The sequence below is a fragment of the Pteropus medius genome, unplaced genomic scaffold (assembly GCF_902729225.1).
Source record: "Pteropus medius unplaced genomic scaffold, Ma_sr-lr_union100, whole genome shotgun sequence".
Lineage (NCBI taxonomy): Eukaryota > Metazoa > Chordata > Mammalia > Chiroptera > Pteropodidae > Pteropus > Pteropus medius.
The window spans coordinates 10,517,140-10,529,817 of NW_024344253.1; positions in this window are offsets into that span (position 1 = coordinate 10,517,140).

Genomic DNA, 12,678 nt, shown 5'->3' on the forward strand with positions numbered 1-12,678 from the left:
TTTTTTTTTTTTTTTTTGGCTGCTGCTTCCTTTTTAAAATTATTTCTCTATTTATTTCTTTGAAGCTATGAATGTGATGGAAGTGGAACTTCAAAGTTCTGGACAATTTCTTTGCCCTGTTTCTCTCTGAGAGCAATCTTAACCGCTGTCACTAAAAAAGAGTCACAAGGCAGACAGAAAAAAAATAAGACTTCAAAAAAAATGACATTGCCCAGAAATGAGAAATATTGTTAAAATTTAGGAAATAATTTTATAAATTATAAATTTCTGGACAACTGTCACAGCTGAATTCTCCATAGCGTAGCTCTCTAGATCTGACTGTTGACTTTACTTCAGCAAAATGTGCATGTGTCACACATGGTCCCTGTGGCCGCATCACCTGACATGTTTGATTTACACAAAATGAGACATGGACTCTGAAGTTCTAGGCAACATGTGAGTGATAACAAACACATTCTACTTTGTCGTTATTCAGCTTGTCATTTCCATTGCAGAAAGCTTGAGAATTATTTTTGATGTTACTTACAGTATGTTTGGTCCCTAGACTCAAGACTTCTCAATCTAGGAGATAAGAAGTAGCAAACAAAAGAAATCCACTCTCACAAGATAGACAAACACACAATGTCCTTCTCCTTTTGCCTTATAGGCATAAAAGGATCATCAGAAACAAACCAAGTAACCAAAAAACAAAATTCAAAAAAGATATATAGGAGATCACTATGTAACTGTAAGCTATTAAGAAAAAGTAATCAAGAAATAAATATATAAACTGCTACCACTTATAAGAGAATACCACAAAAAACTGGTGTTTTCCTAAGATTAATGGACGGTACAGCAATCTCCCACAGTGCATATAGAGATATAAACAGAAATTCATTGCTAAGCCTGAAAATCTCAGCTCAGGGTAAGATAAAATTGAAATCCTCAACATTCTCAGCTTAACAGAAGAGAAAGGCTTTTTGGGGCACATCATGCAGACATACGTGGGGACATCTTAATCATAATAATAGCCAACATTTTTCTTAGTGGCGATTATGTGCCACTTGCCCAGTGAAGTATGATTATCTGCTGTTGGTAGATGATGAAACTGCAACTCAGCGGGATTAAATAACTTCTTGGTGAACAGTAATGTCAGAACTTAAACCTAGGTCTGTCTTACTTCAAAACCATATTTGATCACTTCAGTTCTGTTTCTCTTTGCTATTTGAGAACACTTGGCTGGGTAAGGCCCACGACTACCTTCCCCAGCATCACTCTCATAGCCTGGATCCATCTCTATTTCCAGGAGTTGTTTATAATTATTCCAAGTAAGTTTTTATACATAGCAATAGATATTATATATCCTGCCCACACTAACTCTTGCGGTAACAAGGCCACGGGTTTGTTACTAAATGAGTGTACCATAACATCCTCTTCATGTCCTATATTTACTTTGCCAGCTATTTCATGAATAATTTTTGGCATCTACTTTAGTCATGTTAGTTGTGATTTCATAGATATTAATATCAGTCTTTTCTCAACCTTTATTCTTTAAAATAAAATCTTTTCTTCAAACTTTTCTTTTCATTTGTTCGGCCATTTTTATTGCTAATCTTCTTCTATTGATTCCCCCTTAAAGTAATTTGACCAGAACTCCCCACGAAAATGCAGGATTATAGCCTAATTATAAACCAATAGAAAAACATTTGGTTTGATTTTTTAAGCACTCTTTCTGATGTTCTGCCTTTCCCCCTCCCTCCTTTTTTCTTTCTTCCTGGGAGCATTTCCTCAATGAATATTCTGGATCTTTCATCTCTTCCCTGGTTTCTATTCCCTTCATCTGCTATGCGACATCCCCTAGGGGATAAGGCACACAATTTCTGAACCAGGCTCCCCAGGTTTAAATCTAGCTCTACCATTTACTATTTGTATAAACTTGGGCAAGTTAATTATCTGAGCTTCATCACTAATAAAATGAAAATAATAATAGCACTAACTTCATACAATGGTTAGGATGCTAAGTAAAATTATGGATGTCAAGTGCTTAGAACAGTAGCCAGTACATGGTAAACTCTTGATAAATATTAGTTTTTGCTATTACCTAAAACCTCTCAAATGTTCTAGCTGTCATTTTTATCCTCACTTACATAGATTTATCAACTTTCTGCATTTATCTATTTTTTAGTTTGCCTCCCACCCAAAAAATTTTTTTTCAATCTGATATAGTTAATGAGTGAGCATGATTACTATTGTGCTTCATGAAATTTAAGAATAAATAGTAAGCATTGAACTTTTGCATTAAAATATTTGTTGCAGGACAGTAGAAACATAATCCCATAAAACATATTATTGTATTAACTTTAAGAATGCTATTGAGGATAAGATATGATACATTACATATTATTTTCTACATGAGTACTATGGAAGAAATTTGTCTCTGTTCTTTGTACTTGGAATAGTTAAACTGCTCCTAAACTATTGTTTTGTTTACCTTTTAAGGACCCTGTATCTTTTTCCAAAGGAAGTTTTGTCATTCACAGATTTAGAAATTAAAATTTATTTATAAAGAATATGTTTAAAACAAGGGCTTATACATTGCTCCCTTTATATTTCCCAATGTGAAAATGTTTAGTGTACCTTTTATTTCTTGCTTTTAATTCAGTGCCCCAACTGTGAGTAATCATCTTCTCTCCCTCAGTAAGAAAATCACTGGGATACTCCACTGAAATTTGAATTAACAAATGCACTATGAAAATCTACATATACTCCACCCACTGTTTTCTCCTTTTCTGCATGCAAATTTACATCATACTACAAGGCAATTAGGGCTCATAATTGCCTACTGGAGAAATCTTTTCTTCCTCTTTTCTATATGTTAATGTTCAATAATCCTAGCTTTATAGTCTGTCTAAAACAGAGGAGAATCAGAGATCATTATCTCTGGGGTCTGTGCTAGATTTCTTCTTGGTTCTGAGTATAAATTGTAATCTGTTTGAGATTACAAATCTGACCAAAGAGTTTCTCAATTCCCTCTATCAGCTCCTTCAGATCCCGAGGAATCACTTTTGCTAGCTCAGTTTTTTTGACACAGGTCAGTTTAGAATGGTCATTTTCAAGTAAAGCAAGAAAATGAGTTTGACAGCATCCAGAAAAGGAATATAGAGGGGGATGGAAAGAGACATCCTGGAAAAAAACATTATTCAAAGAATACTTTAGCTCTTTTTAGGGACCAAGATTGCACTGAATCAGAGATGCTCTCACCAGTGACTCTCATCACACCCAGCAATGCTCTTTATTCAGCCATCAATTCAACACCTGTTAGGGCTGAATACTGTGCTAGATGCTGAAGATGCAGAGTGGCTCATAAAAGAAAAGTCCTGACTTCACAGAGCTGAGATTCTAGTAGAGAAGTAAAGATAAGCGAGAATATATAAAATAATTTTAAGACAGTGTTAGTGAATAAGTACTATGAATGAATTATCAGAGAAATGTAATGAAGAAAACTAAATACCCCCTGGTTATGGAAATCTACCACCAGTCTTTAAAGTTGGAGATGTTAGAAGAATAACTGTCTCCACTGAACAACATGAAGACTTTTGATCTGGTTGCCTCTCAAGGTCACAAGCAAGAACTGTCTTGCATCAAAGCAAAGAACAACACTAAGTAAAGGGCTAAAATGATAAGCCAAAATTTCATCATCAGAGCAGCACTAAAGCATGCAGTTGTCTCAGTCAGCCCAGCCTGCCATAGCAGAATACCACAGGCTGGGTGGTTAACACAACAGGAATTTACTGAGTTAGTTTATTTAGTTTAGTTCTGAAGGCTGAGAAGTCCATATCAAGATGCCAGCCAATTTGGTTCCTCCGTGTGGGCCTCCTTCCTGGTTTGCAGACTGACAAATGTGAGCAGTATCCTCACATTGAGGGGGAGGGGAGGAGGAAGGGAAGAAAGGACGGGGGATGGGGGGAGAGAGAGAGAATGAGGAAGAGGGAGAAGAGAGAAAGTCTTTTCTCTTCTTATAAGGGCACTAATCCCATCGTGGAGCCTCACCCTATGATCTCTTCTAAATCTAATTATCTCTCAGTGTCCTCACTTGCAAATATCAGTCACATTGGAGGTTGGGGTTTCAGCATATGAATTTTGGGGAGACACATTCATTCTATAACATCAAGTGTGAACACCCCTACACAAGCATGTTTGAAAATGCTTTGTCCTGCCTGTAGAGACCAGAGCTTTCACACCACAAATCAATGGACTGGCTCCAACGGCAAAGGTAGGCTTTGCCTCTCCCACAGGACTCTGTTTCCATGGTAGCCCACAGGCAAGTCACCAGTGCTGCCCAACCTAGACTATCAATGTACTGTGGTCCCGAGTTTCTGTGACAAATATCTTGTCACCTTCAGGCACATTTCCTGGAGAAGAACTGAGATGCTACATACAATTTCTCTTTTCATATTGCAAATAAGGAATATTACTCTCAGGAATCTTCTTTCTTACACAACTGAGAAAGGAAAAACATTAATAGTGTTTCTCAAAAAACTTTGATATAGTTACAAAGCAATTTAAAAACCTATTTATTCTAATTCTAAGAAATACTGATCTGGGTTAGATATGTTTCTGTGCTTTTAATATAACAAGAGAAAAAAGGACATCTTATATACATTGATAGTTATAGGCTTTGATTTTAGGTGCCTACTTGGAGTTATAAGGAATGTTTTAGTGCTGCAGGATGTAGGATAAACAGCAGAACACTTCCTTCTTTGTAAACACAGACGATAAGGTCATGCTCAGAAAGAATCTCCTTTAAAAAATACTCTTTCTCTCCTTGGTCATTTTCAGAACTATGTACACAGACTAAAAATAACGCCAACATTATTACTCTTGGAGAGTAGGGATAGTATCATACAGAAATGTCAACCAGTCATTAATGACAATCCACAGTAACATGTTAATAAAAATGGGGAACAACATGTCCTTCTGTTAATGCTTCAGAAACTGCTTATGATCAGTATTTAAAAAGTGGTTCTAAAATAAATGTTGCATATCCATCATGGCCAAACTTGCAGAGGGCCTCAAAAAATTGGGCCATGTTAAACCAGATCAGGTTGCACACAAGGAAGAATCTTCAAACCAATGAAACCCAACTGGAAATTGATAGAGCCCCTAACAACCTCAGATGCCTCATGGTTGTTGCTGCTAGAAGCACTACCTCAAGGGTGAAACAGGGCCTACTGTGGGGGATGGGAGGCAGTTGAAGGCGATGACCAATTGCCTGACACTTGCAGAAAGTCTGCCTTGAATCACCTCCTTTCTTGATATGTTTTACTGTGGCTGGATAGAAGAGACAAGCCCAGTCTCTCTTTTTGAGAATATTTGTGAATCACGGCAACAATTAAACCTGTCATCAGAGTTGGGCAGGGAGACATGAGTTGGTCTTCAAGGGTTGTGAGCCTGTGCGTATCTGTATTCACGCACTCTTGGAACTGTGAATATTGGTAGCATAGTGTTGAAGTTTTCTTACGGACTATTTTGGAGCACGATTTCAAAAGAGGAAGACCAATTCGCACCCACACTTGAGAAGTCTAATTGGTGCCACAGGAGACCTCTGTGTTGGCCGTGTATTACTCCAGGGAGGAAAGAGTCAGGCTGGGGACTCAGACCGCCTGGCTGAGAAGCCTGGTTTCACTAGTAACAACCTGTTTGACTGGGAAAATCACACAATATCCTGGAATCACAGCTGTCTTCATCTGGAAAGATGAGTTGGCTTTACTGACCTTTCAGGATTGGTGTGAGGTATTGCTATTTTCTAAAGAAAATCTGAGATTACACCCATTCCTGTTGCTAAAAAGGGGCCAAACAATTTCCCAGGTGGCATTCATGACCTGATGTTATTAGAGGATTTAAAAAGTTACTATTAAAAGAAGTCTCGAATAGATTAACTACAGAACAACAAAACAAAACAAGACAGATAAATTGTCTTCGGGGTGAAAAGCGAAATGGTTATGGGACAGTGGTTGAAGGGAAATTGACTTCTCACTGGACGCAGTGAGAATTATATATCATGTATATGTTTAACCTAATAAAAAAATGATTTTTTAACATAGCCTTTGAAACCAGTCCCACTTTGTACATTTAACTTTATTACAGGAGTAGTAGTGACTTTCGGCTTTACTATGGTCCTTGGACATCATTCAAGATGAAGGGCATCCCATGTGAAGTTTAGAAGATCATAGCATCTTACTCTCAAAAGATGGAATAAAATTCAACAATTATTGCAGTATTTCTTAATAGGAAACATGGAATGTGTTAACTTGTGAGATCCCGATATTTTGTTTTATCCAGACTTATCAATAGGAATATTAAAACTTTCCCTTACTCCTCCAATCAGCCTTGTTTTCTCTAATCAGCTGCCTGTTTTTCTCTACAATGAAAATATACTCATATACCTCCTTACCTTTCCTTATCTCCAAACACTTTCAATGGAAGGAATCTGTGTCCAGGGCCTGAAGATAAAAAAAAAAAAAAATAAGTAAAGTCTTTTAATTTCCTTTATTTGGAAAAGAAAAAGAAAAGCTACTAATCAGGCTGACTTTAAGGTATCAGAGGGTAGAGCATTTTCGCTTTCTTTAGCATCTCAAACATTGACAAGTCTCTCTATGCTTAAAAGTAAAAATTGTTTGAAAAGAATGTTACTTATTCCTCATGGGACTCAGAGGCAGTTTTGTGTAACACCTGATTCCACAGCAAAGCAAAACTCAGGTATTCCATCACGCCTCACACCCTCAGTCCATCTCTGGGCTCACCACCACCATAGCACCCAGTGGCAGTCTGTCTAGAATGAGAGGACCTGGGTACACATTCTGAGCTTCCATCCTAGCAGAGTTCCCAAACCACAGTGCCCTCCATGTGGAACAACAGCAGTCCCCAAGCTCCTCATAAAGTTACTGAAAAATCTCCCTTGGTGGATATGATGTTCTTCAACTTTTCCTTGATTTCACCTCTGGTATTTTTGCTTATCCATGTCTTAATCAGTCTATTAATACTGGAAACCTGAGAAGATCTCTTCAGGAAGATAATATATCTTATTGTATGAGTTAGAAAAATGAAGATTTGTGAAAACAATTTTCTGTACTATAGTTCCTAGACCTCCATACTAGTAATTTACATATGGCAAGAGATTTGTGGAGGAAATCTCTTAATTCTAACAATTAAGGCTGCTATAAGTTTATTATATTAAGAATGTGGTGTTTTAGTGATTCATGTTTAAATTAAACCATTATTTTCTAGATCCTGCCAAAAACTTACCACAACTCATTCTTATAATTTTATTACAAATCAAGATCCCCATAATTTTGAGAGAGAGAAATACATTTTAAAGTCTCTTGGGAAGAGAAGACCTGTGCTTCAGGGCAATGAATTGCCCCGAAAAGTAGAACAAAGGAAAGGATCTTGTTACACTGCTGGTGAGCAGGAAACTAGGGCCAGTGTCATTTCAGTAGTTCTGTGGCGATGTACACAGAAGCCTCATGAACACAACATGTCAGGGATACAGCCAAGGCCTAGCGAGATTTACTCAAAAGTAGGTACAAAGAGAGAGTGGGAGTGTTTACAAAAAGTTTAAAGATTTTTGTTGTTTGTTTTTTAATAGATGGATCAATCATCTCCATAGCCTTGTCCCAACAAGAAATAGGAAGTTAAATCAATAACAGATTACACACAATTTTTTTCTTATAAATTTTCCTTTCAGGAAGAGAAGTATTATCTCTTCCCTGCAACTGGAGACAAGAACTTCTTGAACTCTACTGAGGTGTAGAAGGATCAGAATAAGAAAATAAAAGGAAAGAGAGGAACCACCTCTCTGCCAGTAGGCCCAGAGCACAGCTGCTAGAATCACATGGCCTACAAAGGCATAGAAAGCTGAAAACTTTTCTCCAATCTTTAATTCTTTCCCACTTCAAATATTTGCTGCTATCCTATTTAATTTTCTTTACTCATGGAAGCCTTCAGGCCAGGTTAGTGATGGTTCAGCATTATTTGGAACAAAAGTTTTCACTAGAATCTCTCATTGCTTTACATGCCAGGTATGTGTGTTCCATATACACAAGCATATATTGATTATGTTCACAATAACACCTCTGTAAAAAGTGAAGTCACTAATAAAGCACTATGAAATTTCCATATAAACAGGCAAAACTTGAGAGCAATTTCTCTCAATATCTATAAGTCCTGCGCTATTTTCAGTGCCAAGAGCTCATGAAGGCAGCAAAGTTTACTGGAAAGGGTACTAGACTGGGATCTAACAGCCTGGGTTTACAATATGTTAGTCATCTAATTTTAAGTGTCACCTCTCAAAGAATCTGTTTCTCTATTTAAAAAATAAAAGTGCTTTGGGGTCACTTCTAGCTCTTAATTAAAAATTTCCCACACTCATATTCCTATTGATAAATCTGCATAAAACATTAACCCCTAATTCAACAGTGCCATGAATTATTACCAGGAATGACAGCAACAAAATGACAAAAATATTACTGCAGTCATCTTTATTCCCTGTGAAATTAGTGATTATGACAACATAACCAAAATTTAGTGGTAGATTTTCTTAGTATTCCATACATTAAGAGAAAAAATATATATGTATAGAGAAAAATCTGGTGCCCTCACTGGGAAAAAAAAAAAAATCAGTGTATGTTAACTGAAGGTTGGAGGAATCCTGGCAATTTAGCAAGTTCTTTGTCTTTATCCAAACTCCACAATCCATGAAAAAATTGTGGATTTATTTTTACTTGCGGTCCTTGAGAGTAGCTGGTTCCGTGTGTATAAATTGTTTAAAACTGTACTCGAGTTTTCAGTTTATTAATAACAAAAATATGACTCCAGATTTCATCAACTCTGACATCCCACTGTTGTTTCCCTGTGACCTATAGTACCTGGATTACAGGAAGGTACAGTCTGTAACTATGAAAGAACATTTCATCATCAACAACAAAAAGGCATTTAAGTGCTAATTCTACTTGGTGCTTTGCTGATCACAGGAAGGGAAGGGAAGGGAAGGGAAGGGAAGGGAAGGGAAGGGAAGGAAGGGAAGGAAGGGAAGGAAAGGGAAGGGAAGGGAAGGGAAGGGAAGGGAAGGAAGGAATGGAAGGAAGGAAGGAAGGGAAGGGAAGGGAAGGGAAGGGAAGGGAAGGGAAGGGAAGGGAAGAAAGGGATGGTTTTTTCATTCTAACTGCACAGCTTATTACTGAAATAATGCCCTGAACCAACGTGATAGGGACATACAGATGGCAAAATATAATAGCACAATGAATCAAAGAAGCATAGATTTATAAATGAGAGTAAGAAACAAGGGAGCAGGGGCAGTATTAAATATATAATTGAGATGGGAACAATCAATATAAAGGTCCAGGAGAGTTGAGATAAGATTTTTAAAATATATATATATATCTGTGTTCTTATCAATCTGGGAAGACTTCCTGCAACTGGCAGGATTTTCAGAGGGGACATGTCCTTTGGTTGGTTGGTTGTGGGCTCAGGAAAGGCTTAAAAAAAAAAAAAGTAAGATAATCAATGTAGAGAGCTTTCGCCTTGGGAACTGCTTATATAGGTCTGCTCTCCCTGGGGTCTTAGACCCACCACACAATCTTTGGAGAAGAGGAAGGCTCAGCAGCTGACTACTTGCTGGCAAGGACTGGTAAGAGGCAAGAAGTGTGATGATTACATGGAGACAGTGGTCCTGATAAATGAGGACAAAGTTCTGCACCCAGACAGAGCATAGCAAAGAGAGAAAGCAATCTGTTCGAAAGATATTGGAAAGGATAGTATTTTCTTCAGCAGCATATGGCTTCTGATGTGTCTCACCAGCACAATAGGGCATTTTGCTACTGAATGCCTTAGTATTTAGTATCTGACAACAGTGACCCATTTACCTCTAGTATCTTAATATGCTGAAATTTACCACAAACTTGTAGTTTCTGTAGGATATTATTGTAAAATGGTTCACATCCCTAAATCATGCCTTCTCAATTGCTCCTTGAAGGCTTAAAAATAGCACTAGACACTCACAGTGATTCAACTGGCTTAAAATAATTCGCAAACATCTTCCTCAAAGGAAGTAGGGGAAAGATAGGAGGTGGAATGCCAATGAGCTGACAGGTTTTGTCAACACTGAGAGAGGTGACTAGATTGGAACTCACAGATAGAATGGAATCTGGGGTTAGCAGTAGAGTTAATTCCCTCTTGATCAGATTATTGCAGCCAGGAGTTGGTTGTTGGATTTAGATTATAGAAATTAACAAAACTAAGAAAGACTGGTCCCTGGACAATAAATTAGGTAGATTAAGGCAGTGATGAAGAGGAGAGAAAAATCCTCTTATCTCTCTTAAGCCACACCTACATAGAATTAACTGTCAAAAGACTCTGTATCTACATGGTAGCAGCTGATTTTCCCAAGGAAAGACAGTGCCCAAGGATTGGCACCAGACAGGTTATTTGAGGAAAGGAATGAGAAGGAGAAGTGTGTGGGGTTGTTCCTTGAGTCTACAAACACTACAAAAAGACGTTCTTCTTTTATTTTAAAGCCATATTCTGTAAACTTATAAATCCACTCATTCATCAGAAGTTTATTTTGCCCCCATCACACATGAGGCACTATGCTAGGCACTGAGGATACAAAAATAAGTAAGTAATATAAGTAATCATTAAAATAGCTTCCATTATTAGGTGCTAATATGTGCCAGGAACTTTACTTCCATTATGCCATGGAATGCCCACAAAACGGACCTCTAAATGAGGCATTGTGTTCCTGCTTTGCCAATGAAAAAGTTGAAGAAAAGAAGGCTCTGAAAGATTAAATGAACGTGGCAGATCTCTCAATGAACTCCAGTGCAAGAGAAAGATAAACAAACTAATGTTTACAATATTCTATGGTAAATGCTAAAACAGAGATTAAAAAAAAAAGGAGGAACGCCTAACTCAGCATATGGGAAAGGAGATAGGAGGGGAGAGGGAGATAGGGGAAAGTAGGAAGCAGTGTGTTTGTGTGTGTGTGTGTATCTGTGTGTGTGTCTGTATGTCTGTGTGTCTGAATATGAGAAGGAGAGAGAGAGAAAGAGACAGAGAGAGAGACCTGGGTGATGGGAGAGTAGCACAGCCCACAGGGAAGATAAATAGTCCAGGAAGAGAGATAGAGATCCTATGCACAGTCACCCATACCCACAAAAGCTTTTGCATAAGAATGTTGTTAAGACAGAGCAGTCGGGCTCATAAATAGTGTTTCTAGGATGAACAAGAGGCTCCAGCAAGACACTTTTTATCAGCCTGAGGAAGAGGGGGCATTTATCATGACAGACTAATTGCTCATTTTGAATTAGATATCGTTTCATCTATCTATGTACCCTATGTGTCTATCTAGTAATGACAAGTTTTTAAACAAACAATCCAAAGCTTACGTGTCCAGATAATTGCTCCAGAGTAGTTAGTCACCTTAAGTTTAAATGCTGATCTCAGTGTCTACCTTGCTTAGAGCATCTCTGATACCTCATTTAAACTGCCTTCTCAGCTTGCAATACATTCTTTTCAATATCCTTAATGGTGACAAATCTTCACCAGCTAAAGTATAATATGTTTTGTTTTGTTTTGTCTTAAGTCAAAAATCGTTTTGAGCCAAATCTATGATGAGTGATTAAATTGGATAAAAATAATCAAAAAGTGCCAACCAAATGCCAGATACTAAGTGTATTCTATAAATCATCTCACCTAATTTAATTCTCATCACAAAACTATAAGGTGGATAGTAATGTTCCCATCTAATACTTTTTTAATAATTATAAAATTAGTGCATGTTCCTTGAAGGAAGTTTGAAAAATCTAGAAGAGTAGAAAAGAGGAACCAAACCTCCTTCTGGGTTTCTCCACTCAGATCTAACCACGATTGGCATTACTGTGCTCATCAGTCTAGGCTTTCTTCTATGAGCAAGTATATAAATATGCTCTTTCCCCCCAAATTAATTACAGTGTACATAACTTCATAATTGTTCACTTATTATATCCTGAACATTTCTTCACATCACTAAATTTCTTCTACAAAACCATCTTTACTCACCATTTGGTATTCCTGTATGTGGATGTGTCATAACCTACTCAAAGAATTCCAATATTTCAATACTCCAAATGAACGTTCTTCATAGATAACTCTTTATGGATTTCTATGATCATTTAGATAATTTCCTTTAGATAATTTCCTAGAAGTAGAATTGCTGGGTTCAAGGTATGCCTATTTTTAGAGGCCATTGTTATAATTTCCTCAATTTTTAGATGAGTAAATGAAAATTCAAAGAAATACTTTCCAATGTCATAAACCCAGACTGTAGCAGAGGGTGGATGTGACCCAGGTCTGTGACTCTCTAAAGCCTGTGATTTTTTTTTTCTACTGTGACCAAAAAAAAATTTTTTATCAAAAAAGAGAAATATCAGTTAAAAATAGAATGTTCACCTATACAACCAAAACTATTCCTTAAAGACTTTTTTTAAACAGTTAAACAAAATGTTTTAGATTTACATTGTTTTTCTAATGTTTCTTTAAAGGACCAAGCTCATTTATTTCTAAGTTTGTTTTTGTCATATTCATATTTAAAGTATTCACTTTACCTCATTGTTGCATTCTTAGAAAATGTCAGTTCTGTCCTTTATGAATTTACAATACTAT